Below are 23,746 nucleotides of genomic sequence, written 5' to 3'. Positions count from 1 at the left end.
TCGTTGTGATTGCAATCGGCCGGTAATTGCCCGGGTCAGCTGCATCCTTTAGCTTGTTTTTAATTAATGGTATCAAGCGAACTAAGAGTAGGGAGTCTGGAAGACATTGGTGAATTATGCATGCATTGAATAGGACAGCTAGCAAAATGTAGATTATCGGATGGCAGAATTTGAAAACTTCCGAGGGAAGACCATCGCAGCCGGGCGATTTATTGTTAGGCAGGCTGTTTATGGCATCGCTGATGTTACCTGACGTAATACGATCTGCAAAATGAAATTGAATTTTATCAGTTAGGAGGTTATCTACATCCCTTCGGGAGTCTTGATCATTTATGCAATTCAGGATATTGCTGAAGTGGTCACCCCACATATTTGATCTAGCCTCGTCACCGACTGCTTCTTCTTCTCTCTGTGACAGCTTTTTAGTTTTGGGATTTAAGGACTGGATATCTTTCCAAAGACGAGGATAATCACCACATTTTAAGTTTCTAGAGATTGCATCGGTTCTTAGTTGTTTTTCATTTTATCTGCAGTGCTTAAGAGCGAGTTTGAACTGCGCTCTCGCCTGTCTCATTAGTAATGCAGTGTCCTTCCTTAGGACTACCATTTTGCCTCCACAGTAAAAACATTTGTCTTGGATATGAATACAGATCTTTAACCAAGTCATTCCATCCAGGTATATTACGAGAATTACCTTGACGAAATCTAAAGGTAGCCCTGCCCGAAGCAAGCATAGCGGAAATTATGTTCGAATAGAATTCATTCAGATCCCTCCTGTGATGATTTCTACAATTTGTGTTAGTACAAAGTAAGGCGTCTGCCGGTTGAACTATTGACCACAACCTGGTTTCCGTGGTCGCCCTAAAGTATCTGGTTTTCTATTGGTTTTTAAAATCCCAGTTTACAGCTGGTGGGGGGTCAGTTAGGGGGTTCACGGTAGGGAGGGATGGGGTACTGAAAGATACCTGTAATGGGATGTGATCATAGCCCGTTGCAAGATCGTAGTGAATATTGCAGGTGGTAATAGAATCATGAAGTTGTGAAGATGTGATGCAATGGTCCAGCCAGGTGGTTGTAATTGTGTCCGCTCCACTTTGTACATATGAATACGGGGAGGGAGGGAGGAGGATTACATCGCTAATATGGAGAGCATGATTTTGACAGAAGTTAGTGAGTTCATTATAAAATTGTTTTGTGGGATGAGAATTAAGGTCTCCGATTTTACAAAAATGATCAGCAGGAGAATCGTGAATAATACTGTTGTATTGATCAAAATTATTGTTATTTTCCCATGACATATAAACATTAATTATTAGGCTTTTCGAGTCCTTTATTGTCACCTGAAACCCCAGCAATCTGTCATTCCTGGAGGTCTTCACGTTTACCATGTTGTTTAACGATTTGTGCCACAGGAAAGAAATGCCTCCTTTTGGGCGACCGGCTACGATTTGATCTGTAACTTGCATCGATGAAGTCGAGAAGGTTCTGAAGTCTTCATGTATTGAATCGCAGATTACAAGGTCATGTGGCCAGAGGAGCGTTTCTTGCAAGGCAATGATTCCTTTGAAGTTTTTGCAGAACAATTTTAGGAGAGGAACGTTCCTCTTTAGGGCAAAAATATTCAAAGAGATTATGTTTAATGTATCCATGGCTACTCACGATGATGGGAGATGAATGCGCTGATCATTTGGGTGGATGGGGGTTTAGCCAGGATGAGTGGGCAATCACTCACCGTGGGCGGTTGGCTGGCACTTGCGGTGGAAGTGACCCTGGGTGGAGTGTCAGTAAGTTCCCCTTGTGGAAAGGCGGGGGGGGGGGGGGGGGGGTGGGGGGGGGGGGGGGGGGGGGGGGCGTTTGGTCCCAGACTAATTGCTGTTGTTGAAATAATTATTAACTACGCACAATTTTCTGCTAATAATGATTCTTTGAAAGAAAACAATGTTCAATAGAACATGTCGATGGGATCATAGGGGTCACGTGACAAGGTGAAAAATCCCCCCGCCCAACCTTAAATTAGCCACTGGGCACCATTCATATTTCAATAAATATTTAGCGGTAGTTCAGGCAATTTTGTGCTTTCGGTTTACTGGAGGATATTTCAAGAGCTTTCTTTAAAAAACAAAGGTGTGATGTTACGCTAACATATTATAATTGGAAGCTATGGGATTTATGGAATTTTATAAATCTTACTTTCTTCGTTTCTTAAATCAAAAATGCACTTTCTTATAAACTGCTAAAGGCTCATCAGCTCTGACATAAAGAACACAAAAATCCCCAAATTTAACGTCTAAATTACTTTCTCAAATCTTTCAGAGGTAGAGATTCCCAATCTTCATTTCTCGGTACTCAAGATACTCAAGAGAGCGCCCTAAGAGCTTACTGTGATTGCAGGCAGCTAATTATTCTCTCTCTCTCTCTGCAAGTGTACAATCATGTTTTTCCAGTAATTTTTTATTCTAATAATTTTGCACCTTTCCTTTATTATCAATGAATAGTACCATAGTTGGGTCGTCTATTTACTTTAAAGACCCTGTAGTGTACTGTAGACTATGAGCTCCGATCGAACGTTGCTGTGAGATACGATGAGGTTAAACATTCTCTCTCTCTCTCTCTCTCTCTCTCTCTCTCTCTCTCTCTCAAAATCTTAAGAGTATTCACGGGTTGATTTTCAGACCTCGCTTCTGTAAGTTGCTTATGTAACTTCAAAGTATGAACACAATGCAAAGTTTACCAGATCAAATTATATTCACCATTCGCTAAAATTAGAAAACGGGGAAAATGAAATAAAATAGAGGTGTAGCTACTGAAACGCACACTTAGAATTAATTTGATAACTAATTTCATCATTATATAAGAGATATTATATGAGGGTTCAATGAAAATGAATTACATAGGACTAAAGGTCAACACAAAAGTTGAGCTGAGAAGCTGTTCATTCCATTCGAACTGCATTCGGATGTTATTGGGGGGAAAATGAGATTAATTGTATTTATACAATTAATGTGAATACAGAACTGACTTATAAGGTTCATATTAATATAATACTTTAAGATATTTCTCAAGTTCGCGATCAAAAATAAATTCGAACATAATATACTCAGATATTCTAACATACAAGTATGTTACATGTAGTGAATGAACTGGTGCTGTGTGACAACACAGTTTTGGGTGATGTCACGCCCATACACGAGGCAAAATATGTAACGTAACGTTAAACACTTTTTACAGAAAATAATTCCTTAAAAGGATGTTAGAGTGAAATATGAATCAAATCAATATAATGCCGGAAAGTGGCAACGCTGCACAGTCGTCGGGCGTCACCCAACTCTTGGATGCAGACGTCAGCATCTTTTTTTTATAGACAAAACTGAACTTCCCTCCAACTCCCTTTTGGCTTCTTCGCTGGTTAATACAGAAATGATTTAATCAGTACCATAGCAAAGTCAAACAATATAATGCAAGAGTGCCATTCTTGAATAGTTACGGTTCCTCTGCCCTTATTGTCATGCAAGAGACGTACATGTGTCTATAAAACTCATGAAGATGCAGATATATTTGGAGTTCACACAATTAACTTATCCATCCAAATGAGATAGTTCTCGTCTGTCGGTTACCTGACGGAAGTCATTTCACAATAAAAAATTAAATCAATAATTTTCTTATTATAGCAAGTAATATCAATAACTACAGTAAGAAATAGATCATATGAAAGTATGTTAATAGACAAAAACTTATGACAAGTTTGGTGTGGGGGAATTTCCCACACTTGACAGTGAACACTTGATCACTGGATATTTCCTTCATTCTTTCTTCTGGTCAGGGCCAAGCGCCCCCACAACTCGAGACCACCTTCACGTTGTGAGGGGCTCTTGAACCCCAGGAATTTATCCCCAAGTATGAGTCCAAGAATCTCATATATCATTACATATTTCTTTGTATTGCGTTTGAGGAGTTTTCCACTTTTGCTAAAACTGACTGTACCTGATCATAATAGGAAAAGCTATCATAGCTGGGACTGGGTTTATATCCGAAGCTAAATAGTGGGAAATGTGGTAGGACCATTAACTACCCTACAATATTTGGACTCGAGAGATAGCAGATTGACAGTTCAAGGGCCGAGTTGTTCTGTGGAGCTGGGCACGGATTCCGGGGGGTAGGGGTGGGAGGGGCGGTTCTGGGTCTGGGCATAGGACACTCGGCATTCTATCCGGTTGTCCATAATATGATTAGGGTGAGGATGATTGTATTCTTGTAATACCCTCAGTCCTACCAAGCGGGTCTGCTACTCTAATCGTGTTGTCATCCCTGTGTGGTAGGGTAGGGTCTGATATTTGGTAGTCGGATCTCCCTTGTGCCGTTGGTGGAAGAATAAACTCCGTTAAAGATTGATGATATCTATATAAGGTTTCCAGATTATATTTTCCTTTTTTATATACTTTAATCTTTATGGGTAGTAGCTATGAAGATTCAAGTAGCCTGGACGCTTTGATGGTACCGTCTGGGCAAAGTTGATGACCGCTGACAAATTGTTTGGAAAAATTTAAGAAACGTTCTAGTGTCATTACAGTGGAACCCTTTGCTAGAGCACAGAACAAATCCCAAAAACAGTCAATATCGTCTCGACCTAACCTTGACTCGCTTCGATCCCTCTAAAATGTCTTTCAGACAAATAAAAGACCGGATGTAGTTGACAGAAACCACAGCAAAAAATCAAGCAGAAAACTACTTAACTATAAAAAAAAATTCATAATACAAAAGTACATATATAAGAAACAGGACATGAACAGTATACAGGGTACCACAGTACTTCCTGACAATAGTGAAGAACCAATAAAAAGAATATATTGCAGGATTCCTTTAAAAGCAAGTACAACAAATTGCATGATTGGGAAATATACAACATAGCCAGTAGACCGAGCAATGGAACAGCATGAAGAATAACACAGATAAAATTTGAAGGCCAAGAATTACCCTTAAAAATTAAAATTATGGTCCAAACAGAGAATTGAGACCCTGCGTTCCAAAATCACTACTGTGCCAAAATTCTAGTAAAGATGGACATTCAAGGAAATAGGGATGGCCCGACGGGGGCCAGGGGACCGGTTACCCAACTCATTGTTGATTTTGAGTTGGTAAAAAATGACAGTATTTGTTGTTTAAATATGCATCTGTACAGTATATATATATATTATATATATATATATATATATATATATATATATATATATATATATATATTATAGACACGCACTAAGCTGCAAATGTCCTTTAATATCTAATTCGTCTCTACCTCGGAATCAATTATTATTTCATATATGTTAACCGAAGGGGAATTTTTTAGTCGATAAGAAAATCGTCGGCTCATGGGCGCGAACCATGGAACCAAGAATTCAGGAATCACGGTAATGTCATAAGACACACACGTATATATATATATATATTGTAAAATGTTAAGAATCAATATCTATGACACCCACGCATGACACACAACACAGGCCTATACCACTTTAATTATATAGAGTTAATAAAAATAGGCATACAAATATAGCAATATATATTATATATATATATATATATATATATATATATATATATATATATATATGTGTGTGTGTGTGTGTGTGTATATATATATATATCATACAGTTATTCTTCGCCTTCCAGCTTGCCACTTTTTTCTTTTTTTCCGATTAATGATTGTACTATAATCTTTGTTTTCTTTGCTGTATTAAATAATCTCGGGGGAAAATATTGTTATATAAAAAACATTAAAATTATGTTTTCGTATATAACATTACCTATAGGCAGTGGCGAATCTAGGGGGGCGGGGGGCAGCTGCCCTCCCAGGTTTTGGCTATGCCCCTGGTTTGCCTCCCCACTTTTTTAATGAATTATGTATAAAATTAATCATATTGAATATAACAATAGCCACTAACTAGTCACACAATATGATTTGGTTATATTGCTAACACTCATATTGAGTGAATCAGTAAATATACAGGAAACAGGAAAAATATCAAACTAAACATTTTTAGAATTGTCATGACATGCCTCATATATATCTTAATTTCATATAGTTACTAACTTACTTTATGTGGTTCAAATGTGTATTATATTTATACATACTATCCATTCTTTAATGTTTGTGTATTGTTCGGAACTGTATATAGTTTTGAATGTTAAATTTTCATATAATGCAAATCGGGTAAAATATCAGATGGATGCTTTACAGTTGTTTTGCTTAGGAATCAAACAAAATTCTATATGAACCTTTACCTTTAGTCAAATTCATTCCTCCATGAGCTTCAAAATGTTTCCAAAATTCTAATTATTTTTACAGTCACCTTTCCTATGATGCCCACCCAACAATTATCTTTGCCCCAGAGTTGCCCCCCAACTTTTTTAGGGGTAGAATCGCCACTGCCTATAGTGTGGCGGGATCATAAGCTAAAAAACAAGCTGGCAAAATCACCCCCCGCCCTCCAACATAAACTTAACCAATCCAGCTGCCCAACTCACCCCAGTCACACTTTCCTCTTTACACTACGGAATTCACGTAGGACAATTGACCTATACCAACACAGAACAAAAAAACACAAACCCAAAAAACAAAAAACTCTTAAAACACATGTACTTACCCAACTCCAGATACTCCAGGCTATCCTGTGCTGTCCGCTGGTCGAGGTTGCTGAAACACTAACAACAACAAAGATCACAACCAAGAACCACAACCCACAACGCAACACCCAAGGACCACAACACAACAACAAACTCAACAACACAGCAAACAACAAGGGACTCAACCACATCTCAAGACCACAGCACAAAATTACTAACACAAAAAAGGCAACACACACACCCACTAACAACACCAAACTTTACAATAACTAACAACAAATCAACAAAACACAACTCAAACGAATTTCAATGCCTTCACTAGACTGCTGCCAACACTAATGTCTATCACCACCAAAGACTGACCAAAAACTAACTCAAAACACAGAACTCTAAACTCCAACAGCACCAGCAGACAACCCAGAACTCACCAACAGCCAATTCAACCACTAACTATCCATACAGCAATTACATCCTCTCTCTCTCTCTCTCTCTCACACACACACACACACACAGTCGTTGTCAAATGGAACTCCATAACTCCTCCATAATAGGATATATAATCTATCTAGTTTAACTTGGTAAAAAAGACTAAGCTGGTCAAAATTGTCTCTACCCCAGCCCCCCACTATCAGATGGTCCTCAAGCCATCCCTGCAAGGGAAAATTGCCGAAACACATGCATGCATGTGCGTATTGTGGATCTGGCGAATATGCAACACAGCACATGTACGGTGAACCTAAATGCGTGAACTGTGGGCAAAATCACCATGCATGGTCTAAGGAATATATGTATTATATGCACAACACATGACTATAATGACTGCAGGAGAGAACAGGAATACATAAAAAAGAGGCCATGGAATAGAAAGCTAGAGAAATGCATGATAATGCTAGGAAGCAAACACTTTCTACTATAATGAGACCAAACAATGAAACGAAAATGGAAGTACATACGAGTAACAAGACCCTGACAGATCAATCTCGAGGAAAAGTAGCTACGTTGCAGGAAGAACCTAAAATAGCGAAGAACCGAGAAACGAAAGCAAATCTTCATATGGATAACATTTGTTCAGATTCATTTGAGATATCAGCTGGAAGCACAAGAAGATTTACGTTTACTACAGAGATATTAGAAGAAAATTGTAATGAACTGAAAGCTAAAGAGAGACGTCAGTTGAACTAAAGACAAAAGACGCCTAAGAAAGAACATATGCCAAAAATAATAATAATAAAATCAATGGAAGCAGATACTAAAACATAGAGGAAATAGTAGAGGAACAAACCCTTGACAAGGATAATTATGTAAAAGAGATCACTCCATCACCAGTAATTGGGGCAGCAAGAGTAAATAAAAAAAAAAAACGGACACATCAAAACACCCGTGTGTGTAATGAACGTTTCATCGAATTGTGCAACGTAAACAGAAGCATAACAAAAGACAGCTTAGCAAACACTATACGAAATTTTATAAGATGCAGAAATAAGGAACCTTCTAGTCTGGACACTCCCGCAAAAGGCTGTTTGTCCATTGAACACCTAATATCTTAGGCCGGCCACACACGTGCAGTTTTAACTGTCAGTTGAAACGGCACGTGTGTGGTATCTCAGTTCATCAGTTTAACACAACTGAACAGTTAAACTGAGACAAATAAAGTTTCAATATTTTTAACTGAAAGAATTAACTGAACTGAGCATGTGTGGGGATTCAACTGTATAGTTCTCAGTTTCAAATTTGTGTTTAGCGTGGAGTGCAGTTGGTTGAGGTGAAGATGTCACGTAAACCAAACCAAGTGATTGTTGATTTCATTGCATTGTATCGATCTAAACCTTGCCTGTGGCAAGTTAAAAGTCAAGAATATCATGACCGCGCAAAGAAAGATGCTACCTATGGCAAATTAGCAAAGAAGTTGGAGGAACTTTAATCTGGTGCTACCAAGAAGTCTGTCTTAATGAAACTTAACAGTTTGAGATCTGCTTATCGCAAGGAGAAAAAGAAGGTTGAGACATCACAGAAGTCTGGAGCATCTACAGACAGCATGTAAAAGCCGGTGCTTTGGTATTACGACCTGCTTGAATTCGTGCAAGATCAAGATATCCCGAGGACGTCACGTTCAAATCTGGACAGAGAAACCGAGGAGGTAAGAGAAACATGATACCATTAATGGTAAATGTTTACAAAAACTCCGCTTCACTTACAGCAATGAAAGTTATATAACCAGCTTCCTCTACCTACATGGTTATATAACTTTCATTGCTGTAAGTGATGCGGAGCTTTTGTAAACGTTCACCTCATTATTATATAGTATTTATTATTATAATAAAAAGGAAAACCAGTGTAAACAAATATTTATTTTACATATTTATTTGTGAACAAATTACAGAAACAAATCAGCAACTAATAGAATAATCTATTATTTGCTTTTTAAAATGTTATTTATTTGCCATGGCATTTTGCCATCATTCATGAAGTATTTCCACGACGACGATTTAGTGGAATCATATTCGATTGTGAACTATTGCAACCAGTAGAAATAACAGATCCATCATGAGTATTGTATTTTCTTGATACATGAAGCTCACGGGGGCGTATGTACTAGATTAATCTTGAATCAAAAAGTTATGCAATGCACAAGTAGCCATTACTACTCTCTCAACATTCGCCGGTTCTAAATTAATTGGGGACTGAAAAATACGGAACCGTGAGGCAAGTATCCAAAAAACGTTTTCTACAATGTGCCTCGCTCGAGATAATCGATAGTTGAAAACCTCTTTTTTGGCTGAATCTAATAATCCTTGCCTGAATGGCTTCAAAATATCAGTTGTGAGAGGAAACGCATCGTCAGCAACGAAGACATAAGGAACATCTTTGAGGTTGTCACTAACATCGTCAGGCTGAGGAATGTATAAAATCTCGTTCACCAGCTTTTCAAAGAAAGATGTATTTTGAAGAACACCACCATCGGAAATCCGTCCATTAGTTCCAAAATCAACCAGTAAGAACTGGTATTTTGCATCAACTATAGCTAGAAGAACCATACTGTGTTTACCTTTAAAATTATAATAATACGTTCCAGAGTTATGAGAGGGAATTATTTCAATGTGTTTGCCATCCATGGCACCGATGCAGTGTGGAAAATGCCATCTTTCCTCTGAGTTGGGAAACAAACACAAAGCAATAAATGTTAAAAAATGTATATATTTTAAAATTTTATAATATCATATAAGTTTGTAAAATGTATAATTTCTTAATTTTTTATATTATTGATATATTGTGTCCATTTTTTCAGTAATCCGTTGGCAATCCACTCCCAGTTGAAGAAGTTGTGAATTCTGGTGTTGAAGACTACATCTACATGTTCAAAAAGTGGCAGAACACACAGCCAAAACAACCAATAACCTCAAGGCCTAGTTCTAATAAAAGAAAAACGATAAATGATGACCTGACATCAGAAGTGTTGACTACAATCCGTGACCACTTCAAAAGAACTAAGGAACACCTGACCGTTATGATCTGCCAGGAAGGGTGTGCAGACATAATGCCGATGGACATAATGTCGACGGACATAATGTCGACGGATATGATGCCGATGGACAAAATGTCGGCAAAAATGATAATAATAATAATAATAATAATAATAATAATAATAATAATAATAATAATAATAATAATAAAGTTTTTGTGTACATATTTTGTTTACATATTTAGTTTACATACGCCAGCACCGGTAGTTGTCTTGTTTCGTTTTACAAGCCATTTAATGCCTAACAAATGTATTCGCAACGAAGAAGGATTTTTCAAATTTCATTAGTTCTCCAAGATCTGCAGTATAGTAAAATTGTTTTTTCGGTCTGCCCATCACTTAATGGAGATAACAAAAACGAACAAAGACGGCAAAAAACTTCTTTACGAAGGTTATGCTTACGTTGTCGATAAGCGAAAGGAAGATAGGATCTTATGGCGATGTGAAAAACGTGGATATTGTGGTGAACGAATAACAACTTCTAACGATACTGTACTTTATTTTGCAAGTCATTCTCATCAGCCAGATAGTCTCAGATGTGATGGTCTAAATATCCAGAACAAAGTAAGACATGGCCAGCAGTACAGAAGATATTCCCTCAAATATAATTCACAATGCTACAGCAAACATATACAATACCAATCGAACCCTTCCTAAGTCGAGTCCGCTATATAATCTGTCAGTGATGCCTTCTCCGATGGGGAAATCAACGTTGCATATACGAAATCCAAAGATCTGATACCAGAGAGCATTCTCAGGGAGCGATCCGCGAAGAACTTGTCCTCTCACAAGAAAATATCATATATCACTAAGTGGCTAAGGACCTGCTCAGTGGAAATCTACGCCGATGACCCTTACAATCTGCCTCCAAAGGGGCCTGCTGACCTAAGCCTACCTGCGGTGTACCACATGGCAGAAAATGCCTTCCAAACAGCAAAATCTCTCTCAGAAATAATTGGAAAAAACTCGGAAAAAATCAAAGAGACAAATGATAAATTATCAAGAATCTGGGACATGATCAAAGGACTACAGGAATCCCTAGACAGTCTTAAAACGGTGGAAACAAATCATCTCACACGGATCTGGGATGTGATCAAAGGAGTGCAGGGATCGATAGACAATCGCACAGATAGCCACCAGACTCCTAAGAATGCGGCATCCAGTTTTTCCTCGCCTCCCAGCAACACGGAAGTGCCCCCATCATCTATAGACCGTTCTGAGGGGACTGTTGGTCTCCCAACCTCTTCTCCCTCCCCAGTGCCTCCGGTGGAAGATAGATCTCCAGTGATGATTACCAGCCATCGTAATCCTCCCCACCCTATCTCTCCCCCCCCAACCCCCATCGTAGATACAGATGAGAGTGATCATGAGAGGTCTGGCGGCTGGCAGATACAAACAAGCAGAAAGAAGAGAAGAACCTCTCGTTTGGCTGCTGGACCGGAGCCCAATATTCGTGTTTCACTTCGCCCGACACCTGAGAAGAGATGACACGTAGTAATTCACAATCTGCGCTCATCGGTGACGCTAGACGCCATAGTGGAGAGGGTCAAGTTTCTCACTGGCTCTGACCCACTCATCTCTCACGAACTCTCATGCAGATGTAAACAGAAAGTGGCTTACAGGATTACCTGCCTATTTCTACACCTCGACATTCTTAAAGGCGAGAATTTTGGTCCTAATATAGTAGTTTCAAGATATAACCTAATCCGGGACCAATTACCCCCAGGGGAACTTACTGACACTCCAACCAGGGTCATTTCCACCACAAGTACCAGCCAAGCCCCCACGGCGAGTGACTGCCCACTCCCCCTGGCTAACCCCCCATCCACCCAAATGATCAGCGCATTCATCTCCCATCTTCGTGAGTAGCCATTGATACATTAAACATAATCTCTTGGAATATTTTTGGCCTCAAGCAAAGCATTCCACTCCTAAACATGTTCTGCAAAAACTTCAAAGGCATCATTGCATTGCAAGAAACGCTCCTCTGGCCACATGACCTTACCACCTGTGATTCAATTCATGAAGATTTCAGAACCCTCTCGACCTCATCAATGCAAGTTACAGATCAAATCGTAGCCGGTTGCCCGGGGCCTTTCTTTCCTGTGGCACAAATCGTTAGACAATACGATAAAGGTGATGACCTACAGGAGTGACAGATTGCTGGGGCTTCAAGTGACAGTAGGGAACTCTAAAATCCTAATCATTTATGTTTATATGCCATGGGAAAATAACAATAATTTTGATCATTACTGCATGATCCTAGGGGAGTTACACAGTATTATTCATGATTCTCCTGCTGATCATATTTGTATAATCGGGGACCTTAATTCTCACCCCACAAAACAATTTTATAATGAACTTACTCGCTTCTGTCAAAATCATGCTCTCCAAATTAGCGATGTAATGCTCCTCCCTCCCTCCTCCTATTCATATATACATAATAGAGCAGACGCTATTACAACACCTGGCTGGACCACTGCATCACACCTCCACAACTTCATGATTCTATTATGACCTGCAATATTCGCTATGATCTTGCAACAGAGTATGATCACATCCCATTACAGGTGTCATTCATTACCCCATCCCTCCTTACCGTGAACCTCCTAACTGATCGCCCACCAGCGGTAAACTGGGATTTTAAAAACCAATAGAAAACCAGATACTTTAGGGCGACCACGGTAACCAGGTTGTGGTCAATAGTTCAACCGGCAGGCGCCTTACTTTGTACTATCACAAATTGTAAAAATGACCACCACAGGAGGGATCTGAATGAATTCTATTCGAACATAGTCTCAGCTATGCTTGCTTCGGGCAGGACTGCCTGTAGATTTCGTCAAGGTAATTCTCGTAATATACCTGAATGGAATGACTTTGTTAAAGATCTGTATACATACTCACGAGAAATGTTTTTACTGTGGAGGCAAAATGGTAGCCCGAGGGAAGGGCACACTTTGTTACTGAGACAGGCGAGAGTGCAGTTCAAACTTGCTCTTAAGCACTTCAGATTAAATGAAAAACAACTAAGAGCCGATGCAATGTCTAGAAACTTAGAATGTGGTGATTATCCTCGTCTTTGGAAAGATATCCAGTCCTTAAATCCCAAAACTAAAAAGCTATCACAGATAGGGGAAGCAGTCGGAGACGAAACTATCGCAAATATGTGGGGCAACAACAATATCCTGACTAGCATAAATGATCAAGATTCCCGAAGGGATGTAGATAGCCTTCTTACTGACAACATTCAATTTCATTTTGCAGACCGTATTACGCCAGGTAACATCAGCGATGCCATAAACAGCCTATTTAATAATAAATCATCCGGCTGTGATGGTCTTCCCGCAGAGGCTTTCAAATTCTGCCACCCGATAATTTACATTTTGCTAGCTGCCCTATTCAGTGCGTGCATAATTCACCGGTTTCTTCTAGACTCCCTACTCTTAGTTCACTTGATACCATAATCAAAAACAAGCTAAAGGGTGCAGCTGACCCTGGCAACTACCGGCCGATTGCATCAAAGATACTCGAGTCGGTTTTTCTAGTGAGACTTCTCCCCTTTCTACACACCACTGACAACCAGTTCGGGTTTAAAGCAAACCACTCAACCGACACCTGCATCTACATACTTGAAGAATTGCTGAACTACTACCTATCATCAGCCTCTCCTGTTTTCCTTTGTTTTGTGGACGTGAGAAAAGCATTTGACAGAGTAAACTACCTGAAGCTGCATAAAAGGGGCACACCCCTATATCTAATTGGCATTTTACGTTGCTGGTTCTCCACGAAGCAATTCTGTGTCAAATGGGGTAACGTATTACCGTACACCTTCGGCTCCCTAAACGGGCTTCGGCAAGGGGGCATTCTCTCCCCATACCTGTTTAATACGTACACAGATGCCTTGAATGTCAAACTGAACTCACTCCCAATCGGATGCACTGTCAATGAAACAACTATAAACAACTTCTGTTACGCCGACGATATGGTTCTGATTTCCCCATCAGTGCAAGGTCTCCAACGACTCATCGACACCTGCCGCCAATATGCAGAGGAATTTGATATAATCTACAACGAAACCAAGACCCATGCAGTGCATGTCGCTGCTCCCGAGATCGCTTAAGCGAGTGAGAAACAGCAGCAACTTGCTCATACAAAGCATCCTAAGGAGTGAAGCAAGAAGATCTAAATTGTGGGAAAGATGGGGAAAAGAGGCCTTTGTCCCTTAAAGGACTTAATCTCTGTATTGGCAAGATGTCATCTGCAGATTTTGTCATTATTATATTTATTGCTGATATTTTAATTTTTCATTATTACTGTGATTACTATCAAGTTAAAGTTTTTTTTACATTCAATTTTTGTATTTAGCCCTCTGGACCTGACCACTGTAACCACCTAAGGTCTCTAGTTGAAATTTAAGTTATAAAATCTGTGCACTAACAGTTATAACTCTCAATGCATTTTTTATGCCCAATATTATTACTGTGATTACCAATATTATGATTACTATATTTTATGCTATCTCAGCTATTTTGTGGATAAGTGCCGATTATCATTATTGTTTTTTATCATGTCTCATGCATCTAGATTGTGTTTGTTACAGTCTGTATTTTGTATATTCCATGTATATGGCCCTGAGCTGAAATAAAGGATATTATTATTATTATTATTATTATTATTATTATTATTATTATTAGTAGTAGTAGTAGTAGTAGTAGTAGTAGTAGTAGTAGTAGTAGTAGTAGTAGTAGTAGTAGTAGTATTATTACTAAATGTGTGTGGGGCTTTGCCAAAGAAGGAGTCAATTTCGCGCACAATTAGGTGACAGCGAAGTGTATATGAAGATGAAGATTTGAAAACAACTACAAGAGGAGAAGCGTTTTTGTTGCACTCTAGTGAGGACATAAGCATTTACTCACCGTGGTTTGCGATGGGACATTTGATTCTCCCCTGTTGGGAAGCAGTTGTATACTATTCATGCCCTTGTGACAAATAACAAAACACTACCAATGGTTTATTGCCTTACAATAAAAAAAGGAGTAGCAAATTTACGAGTTCATTTTAAAATTTTTGAGAGACCGCCATTTGAACCCAACCTCTATTAGTGTTGATTTCGAAAGAGCTGCTATCAACAGTGTAAGGAAGATATTTCCAGATACTATCGTTTATGGATGCTTTTTTCCATTTCGGTCAATGTTTGTGGCGCAAAATCCAGTCATTGGGTTTACAATCCTGGTACAGTGAAACCAGTAATGCATTCATCATAAAGCAGTTTCGAGCCTTAGCATTTGTTCCTTCTGAATAAGTATATGCTTTTTTTGAAGAGCCTCTTGGTTCCCATACTGAAGAAATAAATTTGTAGCTCTACAATTGAGCCATCTTGTGATTCATTAAAATGCGATTGACTGTCAAGTTTGTTTATTTCGGAACTATCATTTTAACCTGTTTTATTATGAATGAATGAAAGAGTAGCAAGAATAAATTGCTAAATAAAATTCTTCGTCGACATTTTGTCCATCGACATTATATCCGTCGACATTAAGTCCATCGGTATTTTGTCCTACAACCGCTAGGAAGCACTCTTGCTCTGAGGTTAAAAGCTCTGGATAAAGGTGTGGCCCTCATTGCGGAAAAAAATATATGACATAATATTTGAGGCTGAAATGGTTTATCTAAGCACATCGTCAATGTAGTATCATTATAGTTCATCAACAAGCCAGAGTCCCATTAGTACCCCATGGATGTCCCGCACCGTCACCGTGTCCGTCTCCAACATATGAATAAGATTCATTTACACAGATTCATAATGACAGAATCGGAGACTCATTACTTTCTCAGGAGAACACAACATCCTCATATTTTGCTCAGTTTGATCCTAATAATAATGTATAATCGAGTTAGGTAGCAAAATGCCAAATTAACTGTTACATTAAGTGTATTTCTTTAAAATTCCATGTAAACCCGTTCTAAAAATAAATGCAGTTTGTCATTGAAATATGATTATGTTCTCATTTTTCCTATTCATTTAATTTATAAAATACATACCTGCATGTGCTTCCCCAAAACTTTGTACAACATGTCACATGTTGAGGTGATTTTCTTGTGGAGAAACCTCAAGGTAGCAGTTAATCTTTCATGTGGAGATGTTGCTCTTCTCATTACTGTATCTTTCTTTTGAATGAAAGGAGAAACCAGCGAAAGCAACTTTTGGTACACTGTTTCGGCCATGCGCAAATAATTGAGAAAATCTAATGGTTCTTCACTTAATTCTTTTAATAGTCTAATATCCGAAGATTGATTTCGTCTTAGGAACACTTTTTGCACCACTGTTTATGCTTTTTTTTTTTTTTTTTTTTTTTTTTAGCATTACAAAGAATACACCGAGAGCGGCAAGATCGTACTGCTCGAAATCATTGTAAAAACTGAAGGATTGAACTGTGCGTGTGTGCGCATCTCAGTTTAAACTGACGTAAATACAGTGAACAGGTATATAACTGTCAGTTAAAACTGCACTCGTGTGGCTGGCCTTATAACAAAAACAAATAAATGCCATAAATAAAGTTTTAGAAGAAATACAAATTGATAATCCACAACAAGAAACTAACGCTTGAACACACTAACGTATTATTTTCTATGATTATATTATACAGGGGAATGCAAATGGCCTGAAAAATACAACGATTACAAAGGGAATGCGAACCAATGATATTATGTTTACAACACGTCAACAAAACAATATCAGCAATAGGTAAATATACCTTAGTATCTAGAGAAGAAAATTAAGGCACAGCCATATATGCACATAACAAAATATGTTATGACAGAGTACCTGTAAACTATACTGACTTACAAATATCAAGTATTAAAATACGAATAAAAAAAAAAACGATAATTATGTCATTTATAATTTATACAACCAACCTAATAAAAATATGACATTGAAAGATTTACTTAACAATGCCAAGGAACCTACATTAATATTAGTTGATTTTAATGCTCGCAACCCGACGTGGAACTGTAATTGTACAAACTCAAACAGAACAGGAAGTAAAATAGAAGAATTCGTAAATTCAAATGACATGTGCTCTATAAATGATGACGAAATCAACACATATTTTTCAAAAACACATGTAACATTTTCCTCAGTAGACTTAACTCTATGTACAGTCATACTCATATCTGAGGCAAGATGATTATTTTTGCTTCGTCCAAAATCTTGACGCAATGTGAAGTTGCCAAGTAGTGTTCAACTTTTTTTTACTTTTCATTTCTAATGTCATACATGTCAACAAGTTTGCGAATTTACAGCAACACTGTTTTCCTTATGGTTAAATGAATATGATCCCTTTTATTTTGAATGTTGAAATTTTAGGCTGTGTTCAAACTACCTGTATATTGCAAAATGATTTATAGGCCTAAGCAAATAATTTAAGCCTTCTGAGAAATAATCTGTTACTAAAAAATTTATGTGTAGAGATTACCTGTTCTTTGAAGGATAAAAGTAAATGATTATGTTAATTATATATAGAAAAGATGGCCATTACTCGAAATATCTATTAGCATTAATGTCAAGGCCTATGGAACACATTTTTTAACTGGCTTAAAATATTATTTTCTTATAAGTCCCTCTGCTCGCTTTTGGTGTATGATTCATTTGTTCATAAGGTAACTTAAAGTGCAAGAATGTGTAGATAACTTTATATGCTTTCTGACCAGAAATTGTTAATAAAGAGATGTAAATGCTAAGTGTTATGTATTTATCGTAAGTAAAGAAATGTAACACATCTAGGCCTAGATACAAAATCTTGGTTTTAACAAAAGAATAATTGCATATGCGAATATTTGCTAGAAATTTTTCAATGGGTTAAGCAATATGACTTAAATCATCTCATTTTTATGAAAATCCAAATATTTCTCTAACAAATATAAAATAATAGTTTACAGATAATTTCATTGTTGCTACTCATTGTAGACCTACTATGTTTCAGGTGGTTCATGTTACGCCGCCACTTTAATGGTTTCATCACGCTCGCTCCGCTCACCCGTTGATATCGGTGGATGCATTCCAGCTACAATAATACTTTTGTATATACTTATTTACATTTTTTTAGCGTTGAAGTTTAAAAACAATCAAATAGGACTATGTCAAATTTTATGGTTGCATTGGAAGCAATATTAATGTTAAACTTGAATATAGTTGATAACCTTGCACACTAGTGATTGTCTCCCATTTCATTATTACAAAATAATCCCGCCAAGCATGTCCCTCAATAAAAAATTTATAAAGCAGATTGGTAGAGCACTTCCTCAGTAAATGACTTACACAATAACCCGCCATGTCTACATTACCATTAAAACTTCATCTGCTAACCATTGCTGAGAGCAACGTTCCAATAATATTGTCCCGCCACTACCAACACATGGACAGAAGTTTTCATCCATATGTATCTAATTCGTCCCATCTTTCAATGGGAAGTTGATATTTATTATGTTTACAAACATAATCTCTCCTATAAGGAGACAATTAGATAATCTAGATAGAAAGTTCAGTAAAACAGATAAAACATTACCATTATTAGTAGAAGAAACTATACAAAAGGTTACTATAATTTTACTAGAAATTGATATACTAAAACCTCTATACAACAAAATATCTGCAAAATTTAAAAAAGGAAGTAATTCAAAGAAGATTAATTTCATGGAGGAAATATGTACCTATTAGATCTCTTACATAAAAGATATGGGAAAATTCAGGAAAATAAATGGTACCCATGTTGATCCACCTAGACACTCCATATTAAAAAAATGGGAAGAGAATACTTAATCCAAAAGAAGAAAGTAATATGATAGGAGAAAACTTAGCAAATGTATGTAGTGATCAAAATTTGAATGAACACTTCCACACAAAGAAAAATTATATAGAATTAATAGCAATCAATTTTGAAACAATAGAAAATAAACTATATCATAATAGAATATTTAATATGTTGAACAGCAATAAATCTGCTCCTGGAGGTGGCAAGATTGGCACCACTGGTAAGGTCATACTTATTACAATCTTATAATCATTTATGGCTTCGGAATATATTTCCTGATGAATGGCGTAAAACTATAATAATTCCTATCCCCGAACCTGGAAAGGATCCAAGTAATTTGAATAATTATAGACCAATTTCTTTAACAAGTTGCCTAAGCAGGTTACCAGAGAAAATGGTAAATGTTCGACCAACATGGCACATTTGAAAAAATAAAATTTTGACTCTCACTTAGTTCGGGTCACAATGTAACAGATCTAAATCTGATTTCCTATCTAACTTAGAATACCACATACAAAGAGGATTTGAACGAAAACAATATACTGCGGCTATCTTTTTTTCATGTTGATAAGGCATACAATCCTACATGGAGATATGCAATACTAAAAATGTAATATAAAAATAGACATTTACCTAAGTTTATCCCAAACTTGGTGACAGATCGCAATGCTCAGGTGAGAATTGTTGATGTTTTGTCAAAAACATTTCCACTTGAAAATGGTGTCCCACAGGGAAGCATCCTTAATGGCACACTGTTTACCTTAGTAATAAATGATATCAGTAATAATCTACCTATTGGAATTAAGGGCAACACATGCAGAGTGAATAATTAATGAAACCATGATAAAAAAAATGAATGGACCTCATCTGTAAGCTTTAAATTATCCATGCATAAGACTCAAGCAGTCGTGTTTTATGAAAATAACAAATGGAAGAAAGGTGAAGAAATATATTTAAAAATCCAGAAATCATAGTATGCCAATTGGCTAAATTACAACATTTTTAGGATTAGTATTTGATACAAGCCTAAATTAGAAAGCTCACATAATAGACATGGAATCAAAATATAAAGGAGCATGAAATCTAATTAAAAAAAAACTATTGAACACTACTTTGGGAGCCAATAGGAATGCAAGGTCTTACTGTACTGTATAAAGCAACGGTGTTGAATATCATTGATTACAAAAGCAAAATATATGGTGTAGCATCAGATGCAACGCTGAGAGCATTGGATCCAATTCACAATGACGGTCTTAGAATAGGTTCAGGAGTATTTAGATCATCACCAACCTCATCTTTACTTTTGTTGAATGTGATGAATTTCCATTGTCTCTCCATAGAGAATTCAGACAAGTGACTCTCCAACAACAAAATTATTTGAATTAAGAGATGTATTTATAAACAATCATCCACCACCTTTCCTTGTTACAGCTAGAAAATTGTTTGAGTCACTAAATATAAGTGTACAATTACCTTCAATAGCAAAGTTACCTCCTATGAATAAAGTGAGAATTTGCACACACTCAAAATATTTTTAACAAAAAGTTACTCATACACACCAGAACACCACAATATACAATAAACCATATAAGCCAAAAAGGTCCACATTACACAATATACACAGACGGATCTAAATCAAAGTATGCAATGGGATATGCTACTATATCCCAAGACAAAATGTATCAGTTCTCTCTACTTAATAATGCTTGAGTCTTCGCAGGAGAGTTGTGTACAATTGCATCAGTCATAGAAATTTTGTGATTTTTAGTGACTCGAGAAGCGCTATGAGGCTATTCAAAGTTACTAAACAAAAAATTATATTGTACAACAAATATAATTATATAATAATAAGGATTAAAGGAAGTGAAGAGGCTGATAGAGCAGCCAAAGAAGCAACTCATATGACAAGATCGAATATAAATATCCCCGTTTAACAATTGTTTAACAAAGTGGGATAATAACAAACAAACATGTGCTGTGTGTCAAAAATATAACCAACAGCCATTATCAACTTTTGGAAATAAATCGAGGGAGATTTTTTTGAAATATTCTACATTTCAGTAATTTCAATTTTAATATTCATAAAAATATGAAATTTAATCAATGAAATATAAAAATAAGTAAATAATGAAAACACGAAAACCTATAGAGTGCTTAATGAGTTTAAAAAATTGAATGTTACTTAATTTATTCTGAGTTTTATTTTTTAAGTGTTTGTAAGTATGGAAACATGAGAAATGTATTTGTTGTGCGTGTGTGTTTCATTGTAAAAGCACGTGCTTTTGAGTAGTTTTTAGGTTCACCAAATGACCTATTTGGCCCCACACTTTGCCTCTGGCCTAGAGCTGGTAAAGTATTTCATTCAAATCCTTTGGGCCAGCCCTATGAGAGCTGATAGTCAGCTCAGTAGTCTGGTTAAACTATTTGATAATAATAATAATAATAATAATAATAATAATAATAATAATAATAATAATAATAATAATAATAATAATAATAATAATAATAACTCAAGAAAAGAGGCAACAGAATCAACCATCTGATGTTCATGGACGACATCAAGCTGTATGGTAAGAGCATCAAGGAAATAGATACCCTAATCCAGACTGTAAGGATTGTATCTGGGGACATCAGGATGGAGTTTGGAATAGAAAAATGCGCCTTAGTCAACATACAAAAAGGCAAAGTAACGAGAACTGAAGGGATAAAGCTACCAGATGGGAGCAACATCAAACACATAGATGAGACAGGATACAAATACCTGGGAATAATGGAAGGAGGGGATATAAAACACCAAGAGATGAAGGACACGATCAGGAAAGAATATATGCAGAGACTCAAGGCGATACTCAAGTCAAAACTCAACAGCGGAAATATGATAAAAGCCATAAACACATGGGCAGTGCCAGTAATCAGATACAGCGCAGGAATAGTGGAATGGACGAAGGCAGAACTCCGCAGCATAGATCAGAAAACCAGGAAACATATGACAATACACAAAGCACTACACCCAAGAGCAAATACGGACAGACTATACGTAACACGAAAGGAAGGAGGGAGAGGACTACTAAGTACAGAGGACTGCGTAAACATCGAGAACAGAGCACTGGGGCAATATCTGAAAAACCAGTGCAAGACGAGTGGCTAAAGAGTGCATGGGAAGAAGGACTGATAAAAGTAGACGAAGACCCAGAAATATACAGAGACAGGAGAAAGACAGACAGAACAGAGGACTGGCACAACAAACCAATGCACGGACAATACATGAGACAGACTAAAGAACTAGCAGCGATGACACATGGCAATGGCTACAGAGGGGAGAGCTAAAGAAGGAAACTGAAGGGATAACAGCGGCACAAGATCAGGCCCTAAGAACCAGGTATATTCAAAGAACGATAGACGGAAATAACATCTCTCCCATATGTAGGAAGTGCAATACGAAAAATGAAACCATAAACCACATAGCAAGTGAATGCCCGGCACTTGCACAGAACCAGTACAAAAAGAGGCATGATTCAGTAGCAAAAGCCCTCCACTGGAGCCTGTGCAAGAAACATCAGCTACCTTGCAGTAATAAGTGGTACGAGCACCAACCTGAAGGAGTGATAGAAAACGATCAGGCAAAGATCCTCTGGGACTTTGGTATCAGAACGGATAGGGTGATACGTGCAAACAGACCAGACGTGACGTTGATTGACAAAGTCAAGAAGAAAGTATCACTCATTGATGTCGCAATACCATGGGACACCAGAGTTGAAGAAAGAAAGAGATGGGATGGGAATAAGTATCAAGATCTGAAAATAGAAATAAGAAGGATATGGGATATGCCAGTGGAAATCGTACCCATAATCATAGGAGCACTAGGCCACGATCCAAGATCCCTGAAAAGGAATCTAGAAAAACTAGAGGCTGAAGTAGCTCCAGGACTCATGCAGAAGAGTGTCATCCTAGAAACGGCACACATAGTAAGAAAAGTGATGGACTCCTAGGAGGCAGGATGCAACCCGGAACCCCACACTATAAATACCACCCAGTCGAATTGGAGGACTGTGATAGAGCAAAAAAAAAAAAAAAATAATAATAATAATAATAATAATAAAACCATCCGTTTTTGGTCCTGGAGCTAAATTTTTACTGTTGTTCTCTCCACTTTGTGGCGTCACCCAAAACAAATAGTTCGTTTTCTCATTTCCTTCCTCGACTTCCTCCTAGTTCCCACAAGGCCGCACTATTTACTTTCCATTTGAAGTTCATGTCCGTATCTCCTTGTCCACGCATCTTCTTATTTTGTCTTTTCTATAATGATGTATTTATTACTAAACTTTATTTATACTAGCATAAATCACTTATTTGTTGTGTCAGAATCCCTTTCACCTTCACTCTGAAACAGTTTTCTTTTAACCATCACTTTTTAACTGGTTTTGATTTCCTTTCTTTACTTTCTGAAGGCTGGATCAAACATCGGCGAATAAAGCCCACGACCGTCATAATGGCTTGGCTTTACGACTGTTGTGGACCTTGGGAAAAAAAGAAGAAAAATCAGCTGATTACTACAACAGTACGACGCTCGCAATGTACAATTACATACTTCGAGATGAGATTTGCGACGTACGTAGACATACACGTATGTCGCCGATGATCTGGGCCACACCCACTTTTAATGCTTTTATGGGAGCGGCGACTGACGTACGAGTAAATGCAATTTCGTCAGATGTAAGCCAATTATGACATACGTAATACAGAATCAGACATTGCAGCACGTGCACGACACAATACATAAACTGTGTCGTGAACG

The sequence above is a fragment of the Macrobrachium nipponense genome, chromosome 7 (assembly GCF_015104395.2).
Source record: "Macrobrachium nipponense isolate FS-2020 chromosome 7, ASM1510439v2, whole genome shotgun sequence".
Taxonomy (NCBI): Eukaryota; Metazoa; Arthropoda; class Malacostraca; order Decapoda; family Palaemonidae; genus Macrobrachium; species Macrobrachium nipponense.
This window is presented reverse-complemented; position numbering follows the sequence as displayed.